General features: G+C 42.4%; 1 long non-coding RNA gene across 1 annotated transcript in view; it reads right to left on the reverse strand.

Annotated features, from left to right (window-relative positions):
- Nucleotides 1–13,989, reverse strand: part of LOC137166069 (uncharacterized) — a 78,187-nt gene that overhangs the window by 13,572 nt on the left and 50,626 nt on the right. The gene's annotated exons all lie outside the window — the stretch shown is intronic.

Here is a 13,989-nt window from a genome sequence, read left to right on the forward strand (position 1 = left end):
AGGAGTAATAGTGTCTAGAGCCCCAGTTTAGCAGCCATCGATGGAAGAAGTATAGACTTTAGAGAAAGATGTCAAAGTCTACATTGACCATGTTGTGGTAGCAATTCCAGCATCTGCCCACCAAGTTCAGCAAATTAGAGATGAACAACTAAAACACAAGACTTGCCAGAAACTGACTCAACTCTGCCAAAGAGGACAGGGCCAAAAGAGTCAATTTCCAAGGACCGAAATGACCTTCACATGGCTGACGGCCTGCTTCTGAAAGGACAATGCATTCTTACCCCTATGGTATATCAAGAAGACATGATCTCCCAAATCCATGATGCACACCAATGTATAAATAAGTGAAGGGCATGAACACAACCCATACAGTGGCCCGAGCAGGGAAATTCAGAATTTAGTAGAAGGCTGTGAGATATGTAACGAGGGGAAAAAAACACCAGAACCATTATTCTCTACAAAGCTACTTGACAGACCTGGGCACCAGGTAGTCACAGATGTGCTTTTCTGGAAAGAACACACTAACACCACTGTAGTTGATCAATTCTCCAGCTGTATTGACTTGGCTATATTGTTACAGACTTCATCGGCACTAGTCATCCAGAAACTAAATGTCAATATTTGCAAGACATAGAATTCTGAAATGTACATATCTGATAATGGGCCTCAATTTTACCTCTGAAACATTCCCGTCATTAGCACAGGACTTTGATTTGATTTTGAACGTCTTACTAGTAGTACACATTACCCCCAGAGAAACAGGGAGATGCAGAGAGCAGTGCAGACTTTAAAAAGACTTCTGCAAAAATCAGTGGACCTATATAAAGCACTCATGGCACACTAATCAACACCACTTGTGTCTGGACTATCTCCAGTAGAATGTCTGATGACAAGACGACTAAGGACAACTTTATCTGTGGTACTGATACAGCTTAAATCTAAGTGACCCAACCAAAAGGAATTTTGAAAACAGGATGCTGAAATAAAAAAATTTGGCAGCAAAAAACTTTAATGTTTGGCACAGAACAAAAGCACTACCTGAACTGAGACCTGGGAACAAAGTTTGGCTCAAAAGCTCCTAGACATTTGGAACTTGGCAGAAACTCCCAGATCTTACCTAGTGTAGACTCCAAAAGGACTTCTCTGGAGGAATAGTAGTTATTTTTGGTATTCCCCAACACAATGAAGAGAGGATCTGGGACCTGTTGCTGCTCTACTGAGAAGTGAGTCCCCTCCACAAGGAACTCCATGCACAAATTCAACAGAAATGAGAACATAGGTGGGAAAATTGACCAGACCCTCTCCCAGAATAATGATCTTTAAATATTACTCAGGACTATTTAAATGCAATTGATAAGAGGACACACCGGTGTAAATAGTTTTAAGGAATTTGAAGTTTATTTTGAATTGTTGTGTGTATATACACTGGTTGTTAATTTAAGTTAAAATTCTTTATTATAAAGAAAGGGAGATGTGGAGTGGTTATAGAGTTCCTGGTCCTCCACCATTATCAGAGAAGACTGGGATGTGTTGCATCAGGGACCTTAATAAATATGGAAATTTCCTGCATGGGGAGTTCTCTAGTTGCTGTTTAAAGCATGGCTGTTTCTGTTTATGTCCCCACTACAAACATGATTTTGGCCCTTGTTGCTGGCAGTCTTGTGACGATATAACCTTCATATGCAGAGAGCAACTCTTTCCTTGTAGTCTAGGGGAAGGTGTACTAAACTGCAATCCCAGAGACTGGTACAATTCTAGTCCCAGCTCTTTCACAGACTAGAGTAAATCCCTCTATGCTCCTGAGAATTCCAAGAACCATGGCCTCATGCTCCTAGTATATAAGGGAGGAGGAGATCATGATCTTTTAACAGATAGCTTGTTTAAGGTCACTTCAGGCAGAGCTGGAAATAGACTGTAGGTTTATAATACAACACAGCCAAATCTCATCCAATTGGCTACAAAGTTTTTCAGAAAGAGTAGGCTAGATTAGGTGCTGCTGTAGCCCACGCTAGCATGGTATGACTCTGTCACTCTCTAATAGTTAGGCCACAATGAGAAACAGTTTTATGAAGTTGTTCGTAGACTCATAGACTTTAAGGTCAGAAGGGACCATTATGATCATCTAGTCTGACCTCCTGCCTAACGCGGGCCACCGAACCAAACCCACAGGTCACAGAACACACCCGATTATAAGATATGTAGTTCTTTAGCTCAAGTTGAAGAGTGTTGGATTGGTTTTTTTTAAATCCAGAGATCCCAGATTCTGTACCTGTGGACAATCCAAATAAGACAGTAACCTCTAGACCTCAACTCCTCCCAGAAGCAGGAACAGAAGCCAAAAATCCTGATGCTCAACATTGCACTCGGTCTCACAAATACCAGCACAGTAATTGGCATTGGGTGTCACCCTGAATTGGTTAGTTCGTCTAGAGCAGGGGTCCCCAAACTTTTACCTGTGAGGGCCACCTCCCTCAGTCTTCCTCTTCTGGTGGGCTGGAGCGGCTGGGCCCATATCATGTGGAAGGGGGCGGGAGGAAGGGGTGGGGCGGGGAGGAGGGAGTGGCCACCGCATGGCACTGCTTGGGGCCGGAAGTGACGCGCTGGGCCCATGTGGGAGAGTGGCAGGGGGAAGTGGCAGGGCCAGGAGGGGAGAACAGCCGCTATGCGGCGCTGCTTGGGGCTGGGAGTGGTGTGGTTCTAGCCAGGGCGCCGCCAGGCCCACATGGGACCGGAGTGGAACGGGGAGGGGCTGGGTGGTGGGAGCGGGATGGTCAAAATGTGTTGGTGGACTGGATGCAGCCCGCAGGCTGTAGTTTAGGGATCCCTGACCTAGAGGATAACAGTATGCTCCCCACTGTTACTTCTACAGCTGACGTGAAAGAGGACTGTATGATAGATCTGAAAGTTGTAGGGTCAAACCCTGCTGATAACTCAGGTGGGGCTGTAAAAAAATATTCAGTTATTGCAAGGAGCCTGGAGTAATTGTTAGAATGATTTTGTATCGTAAAACATTTGGGATGAATTTGAATGTTGTGCTAATATTTGTTTTATTGCTGGATTTTTGGGGTTTGTATTTTGGTTAATAGGAGCTATGCCATTAAGAAGTGAGTTTGGCACTTGATTGTGGGGTGTACTGGAGATTGAGGGTTGTATGTGGGAGATTTTGCCTGTGGGTCCAGAGAGAAGAAAATCCTGCCTGCGTACAAGGCCAGAACTTGATGTAATAATTTTTCTTTATAGAAAGTAAGCCTCCTTCTTCAAGGTATAACGTGGACTAATGGACATCTCAGGGCTAGATGAGTTTTTCACCTGTAAGGCACCACTCTGAATTTAGCCCAGCTGAACAGGGATTAAAAGCTGTTCCCATCTAGTAGTGTTTGGTTATCCGTATATGGGATGAGTTTGTGTCTCTGCAACAGCTCCCATTTCTCATCACTATGCTTTGCACTAGAGTGTTCGCTCTTTGGGTCAAGGACTGTCATTTGCTATGTGTTTGCACAGCATCTAACATGACAGGACCCTGAGCTCAGCTGCAGCTTCTAACAAGAGCTCCTACAGCAGGAGCAGCCAAGACTGCTACATTCACTATGCATTGCAAATGGTGTCAAACAGTACACTTGTGACACACACGTTGAGGGATGGGCAGAGGGAATACAAAATCAGAAGACAGGCAGAAAATCCTAATAATTTGGGGAAGGGGGAGTCTAACTCATGACTTTTGAACTTTTGGGGTTGATAGCAGGTGGAAATCAGTGTAGCTGTGATGATGTCACTGATGCATCGTCAATATGCATCAGCTGAGGATCTGAACCAATAAGAACTGGTTTACAGAGTGTTTGTAATGTTTAGACCATTATAGGGGTTACAGCATTTTGAGGTTCTCTGATGGAGGATGGTATAAAGTGCTTCAGAAGCTTGCTATCTCATAGTCCAGCTACGTTAGAATGACTCACTTTTTGCTGTAATTACAGTACATGATCCATCCCTGTATAATTTCCCAGGGGGAAAAAAAAGTAAAAAATATTCAACAAATTGAGAGGTTTTAAGGTTGGCTCCCAGTATGTTTTACCCACAAACATGAAGTTGGCAAAACAGAAAAGGTGGGCCCGATCCTCCAGCAGTGTAAATAGCAACAGCTCCTTTAACAGCAATGTAATGATGCTGATTTACACCAGTTGAGGGGCTGATGTATATACCACAGTGAAGGGGGAGGGAATTGGAAGTAATTTAATTAGAGGATCTTCACTGCAAAATTGCTCTTAGGAATTAGAAAATTCAGGCGATTAGATTAAAAAATCATGTGTCATGCTCTTTGGAATCATGAGATTGGCTTAAAAATCACAAAATGTTAAAAACAATACATGGATTATTTTTATTTGTCTCAGGTTTCTGAGCCATTTGGGTTCACATGTACAAGCTTTCAACCATAAGAGCTAGAAACAACTTTTGTAAATGAAAGCTGAGATTCTCAGGCATCTCTTTTCATTCCAGTAGCTGGAACTGTACGAAAAACACCAAATATCACAAGACATTCAATAAAATTGTGAAAGTTGGCAACTGTGTGCAGTTATGCATCTGACTAGACATTTGCATATGCTGATATTGCTAACTTCGGTGATTTTATCATGAGTCCCGTGGTGTTTTTTTGAAGACCCAAACCTCTGGAATCAGGCAATTACATGGGAATCTCGGCTTTCATTTTGTGGTTGAGGGGAGGGGAGAGAGAGTATGTTTCTAAGCCTCATGGTTGTGAAGAAAAAACTTGAAAATATGAACCACAAAGTCTCAAAAATCAGAAGCAAATTAATAAATTGGCTTCCTGTTGCTTTTTAAAAAGAAATCTCATAATTTTTAAGCCAATCTCATGAATATCGGAGGGTCTGACTTTTGATTTTTAAACTTTTGGGGTTGACAATTCAGTCATGCAAATACCCATTCTATCTGCATGCTCACTCTTAAGGCACATGCATCTGAGATGCACATGTGTTATATGGGTGCCTTTGCACATGCATGCTTTTTTTTAAATAAGGCCATTAGTGTCAAAGGTACTAGAATAGGGAAACTAACATTCAAGACCAGTGATGGAAAATGAATTTGCCAATATGGCCAGGTATTGCCACTCCTGTTTCCGAGTGAATGTGACTTTCCAAAGGCCAGAAGGAGTACCTTTGCACTGCAGCAGCAACAGTTTCTCTGCCCAGGCTATTACGTGCCATGTGTCATGAAAAGCACAGTTACATGGCCTTGGAGATCAAGTGACAGACGCTTTGACGATTCAACTCATATGTTCTCCCACATGTATTTCATTGACTTTTCCCCCGCCTCCTCACAAGTAGTTCAATAATTCATTAGTGAACAACTGAGCATGTGAAATCTTGTGACCTTACAGTGTTGCATTCTGGAAACTGTACTCCCCAGTCAGCTTCACTCTGAATTTAGAAACCAGACTATTCTATTTATGATTCATCTTAGCAATTTCCAAACACTTCAATGTACTGAATTCTTCCTGGGAGGGACTTTTGATGATATTTATGGGCAAGGTCAGGCAAACATTATTAGTGTAGCTGTGTAGGCATGTTTTTCATTAGAAAAGAAAAATATCTGCTTTCTTTTCCTATTAGTCTATAAATGTCACATGATCAGATACCGGTAATCTTGTGGCTGGAGAGGACATTTACAATGTATCACTTTGTTGTATGGCCAGTGTTTTATAGTTTGAAAAATATGAGAGAGTTAAGTCCTGTGTAAATCTCTGTTGCAGGGGAAGGGGAGGGAGGAAGACAGTGGAATGTTTAGGGATAGTTTTACACTCCCTCCACCCCTCAGCTACTTTTGGGATTGTGGGGGGTTGGTGTTTTCAGTGCTTTTAAAATTTCAGGGCTGTGTATCACAGTTCTACACAAGCAAAGCTACATTGATTTCAGTGGAAATATTGCCTTCATAAGAACTGCAGATTAAGTTAAGGTTACTCTTGAGAAGCAAACATGTATTTAAAAGTGTGGTAACAGTTCTGGTCATCCAAATAACCTTAACTCTGCCCCAATATGACTCAGTGTGCATGAGAGACAGAGAGAGAGATCCACTATCTTGGATGACACCAAGTATTGAACGAGGGACCTCCAGAGCTAAAAATAGGAGTCGCTACAGTTTAAACAAGAGAACTAGGCTTGCTAATGAGAGCTGTTACTGACTCACATCCTCTGTGCCTCTGGTACAGAGGGTATCCTATATAACATATAGTGACCAGTGGGTTAAATGACCACTGAAACACAAGAACTGTGCTTATTCCTGAACACAATACAGCCTCAATACTAACAATAAGAGCTAAACCATTGTAGGGTATCATAATGGATATATTAAAATGCTAACACACCCTCTCATCACTTTATCTTCCATTCACTGCAGAAATAAAAAATAATCGGACTTACTGTGATTCATAGAGGCATTAAGGCCAAAGCAATGGGCAAAGCCCTTCAAAATTAGCTACAGACGTGGCACTATCTGGAGACCTGAGTGTATAACTGCATGGCTCCAATACCAAACCACTGACCTAATGGCTGAGTAGTCAGACTCCAGCCATGCTGCAAGATGGCAGCTCACCAAGAGAGGAGGCCATGATGCATCACTGGAATTTGTTCTGGGCTTCATAGCCACTCTTCCTCTAATGATAACCTAGGGTTTCCCCTCTTGCTCAGCCACTGCAGAGCATTATGGGAGACAGTCTGCCTGGGGAGCTGGGCTCATACAGGAGAACGGGGCCATGAGACACCTCAACTAAAATTCCCGGGAGACACCTCAGTGAAATTTCTGAATCAAAATTTTCAGTTTTAAACTGAAACTTTTCAGCCAAAAATGTTCAGCCTTTGATTTTTTGCCCCAAAGTCAAAATTTTTCATAGGAAACCCTCCTTCTCCCCCCATTTTTCCAGCTAGCCCTACTTGAAAACTAGTGAAAGGCATCATCAATCTGCATTTGAATGTCCTTAGCGCTAGCTGTCTGAGATACGATGAGCCAAAAAGCCCACAAACTGGGCAACCTCTCTGAAAGTGAAAACACCTCATTTGTTGAACCCTCATGTCTGAAAGACGCTTTGTTCACTTTTCAGAATGAAGAGTCTGTTCTGTCAGAAGACCATGTATAGAAAATTCCAGGTGGATTATTATAGTCTGAGAAAAACTAGGGTTATAATTAAAAAATCAATCTTGTAATGCTCAGCTACTATAGAATCAATCCTAACTGATGTCCTTCTGCAAAACGCCCAGAAGAACACAAGACTGCCACAGACACTATTTCATTGCTTAAACAAATCAGCTGAAAACAGTGTTTTCAGTATTTAAGCCACACAAGTTGTATTTATCAGTTATAGAAAGACTGGATACACTATGGTACATTTAAATACAAATTTTACAGGGTATTAAATGGGGCAGCATTCAGCTGGCTTTGGCAGCAGACTCACAGACATAAATTTATTTTAAGAAACACAAGCTTTTTCATACAGCTGAACACTAATTGAGCTTTCTGGCAAGAGGATAAGTAAATGTTTAGTCATCTTGATTAGTAGGCAATGAGAACATATGGCTGGCTATACACCTCCACGTATTGTCCACCTATTTCCCATTACTTCTCTCCCCATTTGCCTTCTTCCATCAAATACCTCTCCCTTATCTCTGGTGCTGGACCATCTCTCTCTTCCTTTGATAATACAGTTGCCCTTCTACGTGCAGTAGTCCTATTGATGACGAAAGGCCTGAAATCAGTGGGCTTCGAATCAGGCCATAACATGACCCTGTTTCCAGTTAAGATGATTTAGCATTTAGTGGACAGGCTAGCCCGTACGAGGGGCTTTAAACTCTGCATTTGGGGTGAGGTTTTTTCTAGGCAGAAGATATAAAAATTGCTCAGTAATATGCTTGTTTTAACACTCTGATGGCTCAATTTTCAAACACTAATGGGATGTATCTCAAAATGCTGCTTAGGTGTGTAAAATGAGCTTTTATTCATCTAAGCACTTATATGAACTTTGAACAGGATTTTGGCTACCTACTAAGATTCCCCAGCTGAAAATTGGGCTCCCGTGTTGGCAACATGAGTTCAGCCCTCTCTGTTTCTCCCTTCTCTTGTCATGCAGGCTAAAACCTGGCCGGATAAATATTACATCAATATGCATAGACAAATTTCTAGGGCTAATTTCTGACCTCCCAGACAATGCTCTGTGTGCAATTTCAGACAAAGTGTGTCCTGCTGTTGGTTGTTTTCATCTCTCAATGAAATTTTCAATTTTTTGTAAACATAAGCCTAGAAAAATGATCAGTCTGAAAAGTTAATCCAATACACACTCTCTGTTTGATATTTTCATATCAAGATTTTTATTAAGCACTGCGGGGGCGGGATGAAGAGAGGAGAGAAGGTCATTTTGACCTATTCTGCACCAAAAAACTTGGCATCAGTTCAGAAAGTGCCTGCATTCTAAAACCTACTGAAAACATTATAGTTCTATGGTGCTTTGATCTCTGTACAATGCAGTCAATTGCCGGGGGGGACGGGGGAGAGTGGGAATTCTCAAACAGAAGCTTTATTTTGGTCGCTTTCAAATTAATTATTTTTAAGGGTGGCGGTTGGAAAGCACCAACTGAAGGAAATAATGGGTCACTATATGCACAGACACTTTGCTAAGATGTGAAAAAGTGTGTGTGTGTGTTGGGGGGCGAGTCAGTGAGGGTATTGTTATTATTATTTAAGAGGTAACAGTGTGTTGAGTGCTGTACAGGACCTTGAAGATGATCCTCCTCTCTCTTACACCCATTTTACATTTTATAATGATGATACCTAGCTCTAAAATAGCACTTTTCATCTATAGATATCAAAGTGCAGCACAAAAGAGGTCTCATTCTTCTCCTTTTACAGATGGAGAAAATGAGGCACAGAGAAGTGAAATGACTTGCCCAAGGCCATCCAGCAACCCAGTGGTGCAGCTCTGCCTTACCTCAGTGCCACTCTTCCTGACTGAAGTGAAAGGATAAGCCTGCCTATTATATTTAGGGCCCATTTTTGCCACTCTTATCCATGCTGAGTAATGCCAATGGGACTAGTTGGGAATAGAGTACTGCTCAATGTGGGAAAAGTGGTTAATTCAGACTCTAAGAGCTAGATTTTAAAAAGGTATTGAGGTGCCTAACTCCCATTGGTTTGGGAGCTAGGCAACTAAATATCCTGTAAACATCAATGAGGTAGGAATTATTATACCCACTTTCTGATGAGAAAACAGAGGCACAGAGAGGTACAGATCCCACAGTGAACGAGTTGCTGAATCAGAAATATAACTGAATCCTGACTTTCTGATGCCGTTTAACCAGGACATCACGCTTGCTGCTGAGCAGAGGTTACATTTCAAATGTGCAGTATAACCCCAGTTCTCCAAATGTCTTGGGACACATTTAACATTCAGATGATGGCTATGGGGAGCAAGTCCTTTGAATCTATGCTTAGGGCAAGGGAGTGGCAGCTCTTGCGAAACTCATTCCTGTGAATCCTCTATGTTTCCAAGAAAGAATGACACTCCTAGAAAGGAGCTCTATGGCTTGGATGCTTAGGTTGAAACAGAGGCACATGTCCAACATTCAGATATCCAAGAATCTCAGTTAATAGTGGGTCACTTAACAGAGGCCTGACTCGTCTCAAATTTCATCCTTTCTTTAAAACGGTCAGTTTTTAATTCTAAACTGGAAAGTTCATGTATTTTATCTCTCTCATTTCATGCGGTTCAGCTGCAAGACAACTGAAACACTGGTGGATGATTATGGTTTTATGAAAATGTTTTCTCCTCTTTCTTTCCTTTTGGTAGAGATGTCTTAATTTAGATGAATATCTGTTACACTGCATAGTAATATTTGTTTTTCACTTCTGTATAAATAGTGGGGCTGATTCTCCACTGCCCTGCCTCAGCCACACCAGCGCAAAGTGGATGTGAAACACAACCATTCTGTGTCTTGACTGCCTTTGCTTCATAAAAGAAGGCGCACTGGGTAGAGTAGGAAAGGAGCTCTTCAGAGGGGAACATCACCAATGATAGTCCTGTCTGAGGCTTGGTCTACACTAGAAAGTTATATTAGCATAGCTACATCAGTTGGGGTGTGGAAAAACACACACACCATGACTGACGTAGCTATGCCAATATAACACTCAGTGTACATGAAGTTATGTCAACAGAAGAATGCTTCTGTCAATGGAGCTAACATTGTTGGGGAGTTGGTGTTCCTACACTGGAAGCAATACCATGTTCTGTTGGTGTAGGCTGCATCTCGCTATAGGGTATGCTGGCGTACCTCTGCCAGTATAGTCTCCATAGTGCAGGCACAGCCTTAGGCTGTGGCTGAAGTCTCTTGTACACAAGCGAAACGATGCAACCCTTATAACAGAATTCTTGAATCAAGCTAGTGAGTGAGAAATATATCTGTCACAGCATGTCTCACACTCATTCTTCCTGTGCAGCTTTCAGGCCAGGTTCCTTTTGTGGGAAGAATAGAGCTGAGCTTGTGAAAATGCTAAATTTTGGTAGCAAAGATACTTTCACTGAAATAATGTCCTTAGAAATCCTTCCACTCTTTTTGAAGAGCATTAGTCTTCCATGGGAAAACCTGAGTGTCATGGGCAAACTCTGATGTTTTAACTGGGAGTGATGGTTGAAACAGAAACCTTCCTTCCCCATGAAGCATCTTGGAAAGAGACATATAGTAGCTGATCGCTAGCTCTGTTTCAGGAGTCTGGTTATCACACTAGAAGTGGGTTTGAACCAAAGCCTCAGATGGGAACACTCACTGAACTGTGCGGTGTTCGAAATCCAAATCTGGATCTAACTTCTGTGGCTGGCTTACTGAATGTTCCTGACAACGGGCTCTCACAAGCCACCTCAAGCCCCCTTCAGACGACCGCTGCTCTTGGAGTGTGGCACAATGGAAGGGGCATGATGTTTCCCTACATTTAAGACAAGGGGCAGAGAAGGAGCTGACAAAAATGGGGCAGCATTAGCATAAGGAAAGAGGAGGGTGAATTCATGGAGATCATGTAGCTGGTTGGGTGAATTTTGCTTAGTGTAAAGCTGGCCAAGTTGCTGGCACATTGATTGATTGCTGGCATTTTTATTTATTGACCTGGTGAGCAGGATGGGTAAGACAAATCCCCTCACTACAGACATGTGGGCCAATGGGCAGGCCATTCACTGTGTTCCTGCATCTTGGCAGGGGGTTAGACTAGATGACCCTGGCAGTCCTTTCTGACCCTGTGGTTCTATGTGTGAGCAACCACTGGGTCCTTTTGGAAAGGATATGATAGAAGTAGATACAGTAATGAATGGTTTAGAGGAGGTAGATTGGGAACTTCTGTTCTCCCTGCCTCGTAACATCAGAACAAGAGGACAGTCAATGCCATTAAAAAGTGGTACTGTACATTCAAAACTGGTAAAAGGCAATTTTTACCCAACACATAAGTACACCGTGGAACTCCTGGAGACCAATAATTTAGCATTTTGAAATGGGTTTAGACATTTTTATGGATAACAAGAATATCAGAATTGTTACAACTAATAACAACATTTTTGGAAGGGATATTAAATCTCATGCTTCAGGGCTCATCTCTGTTAGCCTGCATTCTTGCTGTGTTCACACTGGGTTAACAGTCCAGACTGAAGTGAAACAGGAGCTCAAACCTACGCCCTCAGCCATGCCTGCTCTCCTGGGTTTAAGACACGCTCAAGCCCTGGATAGTGGTTTTTCTTTGTGGATGGAAGGCAGCTAGGGGCAACAGCTGGGCAATAGCCTAAGCTAGCTCTGCAGTGAAGACACATCCTTGAGCAGATTATCCCACATCACCCACGGCAGGGTTTGGGTTCGTACACCTTCTGAAATATCTGGTACTGGATCCTGCCAGAGACAGGATATGGGATTAGACAGACGTTGGGTCTGATCTGATCTGATGGTTCTTAGGAAATGTAGATAGATCTGTAGAAGCAGCATCCAGAAGACAAACATTTTTTCTCCCCCATTCTGCATTTCCCACCCCCAGCTCATCTCATTTACTCTGTATGAAGGGTGACATTCACACGGGGGTAGAGCACCGACACAAAGGCAATGCACCAAAGCCTTACAAAAGATCTAGGCCCCATGTAAGCTTCAGAGGGTTGAAGCAGGACTTAAGTGGTACCTAGGCCTTGTGCTGGCCTTCTGCAAAGGGGTGAATCGACCTCAAGGAACCATTTCAAAGATGGCCACTCTCCCATGAACCTCCCCCGCCATTTCTGAATGTTTCAAGGAGAAATTTTTGTGCAAAATGTAATGAAGAGAGTCATAACTTTTTCAGAGTCTTTCCACGTAAATACCTGATCCTAATGGACTAATACCTAATGGACTTTGGATCAGGACCGAAAGCAACCTTAGTGGATCAACAGCAAATAGTACAAAGTTAATAAACCACTCCCACAAAATCCAGATAGAACCTGACTGCTGAGAGATGCCAGTAATTTATAATGGAGCTCAGTCTTTGATCATTATACCATTCTTTTCAACTCTTCAGCCACGCAGGGTGTAAGGTTAAAGGGGGGAAGATTTTCATGGTCAGGCAAAGCAGGAGGATATATAATTTTTTTCCTTTCTAGTTTTTTTTAGCGGACTGTGATGACAGTAAATATACCAAAATACACCAGTTTATATGCTTCCCTCCTCCACCAAACATTTTTCCCATGAAGGGGATGGCAAATGATAGACAAGATATGTTCATATATCCCAGATGTTATATAAATGCAGTTTCATGTATACAGTATGTCAAATAGGACTTTGGCCAGGTTTAATGATGCAGGTATTTAAAATACATACACTAAAAACTTTTTAATTATACAGATGCCTACATTAGAAATGGGCCTAATTCTTTGCTCCCCCCACCAACCAAAACAAAAGCCCACCCAGATCCAGCTTCTTCCCCAACCTAAACAACCCCATCCCCCCCTCCAGGTCCATCCTCCCCACAAACGTTAGGAACATCCAGGCTCAAACGTTGCAGCTGAAAACTCTCTTTGAGGGGGCAAATGTTCCCCCAATCCGAACCGCACTAGACTCTGGGATCTTGATCTGGAAATGAACTTTATGACTCTGTTTCATCTCTAGTCAAAATTTAACCCAAGTAGGAACCCTGCTATGGACTTGGAGCAAATCTCTATGAGGGGCCAAAATGAAGCCCTGCATGTGAAATCTTCTGTAACTGGGAGGGGGAGAAATATGTGTCAAAATTGCTCTTCAAAAATGAAATAAAAACCAGTCCAAAGGAAGGTAGTTTGCACACTTACAGCTGCTAGGCCGAATACCTTATACATACAACTAAATGCTCTGGTGCACATTACTGCATTCTGTACAGTTAAGGGCTAGGCCCTCAATATTCATCTTGCAGGGACAGGATGAATAAGCAGGCAGTATACAGAGGAGCATATGTCTAACAAAATAGATATAACCTAAATAGCAGGCTAATGGTGAAAGAAGGATGATCTTGTGGTTAAGGCAGTTGGAGGAGACTCAGGAGACTGGAGTTCAATTCTTAGCTTTGCCACAGACTTGGGCAATGTTGCAACCTCCTTGTGCCTCATTTCCCCCCATCTCTAAAATGGGGATAATACTATTTTGTAAGCTTTCTAGGGGCTGGGACCATCACTTCCTGTGTGCAGAATAGGTCCTTGTCACACTGGCTGGATAAGGGGGGCCCTTGACGTGTATTCAGGAGCTCTGATTACTCCCTTCTACACCAATCTCGCGTTGGGGGTGTCACACTGGCTGGATTGGGAGGGGGCATTTATTATATTGTTTGACATCAGTATGTCAAAATCATCGTAATTCACGTGAGATATGCCATGCCAGGTACTGTTAGAAAGGCTATAAAGTGCTAAGTAAGCTGATCATGTTTATATTCATGTGTTATATGTGAAATGGAAGTTAGGGATATGTTTGATCTATC

The sequence above is a fragment of the Emydura macquarii genome, unplaced genomic scaffold, assembly GCF_026122565.2.
Source record: "Emydura macquarii macquarii isolate MOO-44397 ecotype Brisbane River unplaced genomic scaffold, CSIRO-AGI_Emac_v2 contig_2795, whole genome shotgun sequence".
NCBI classification, from domain to species: domain Eukaryota; kingdom Metazoa; phylum Chordata; order Testudines; family Chelidae; genus Emydura; species Emydura macquarii.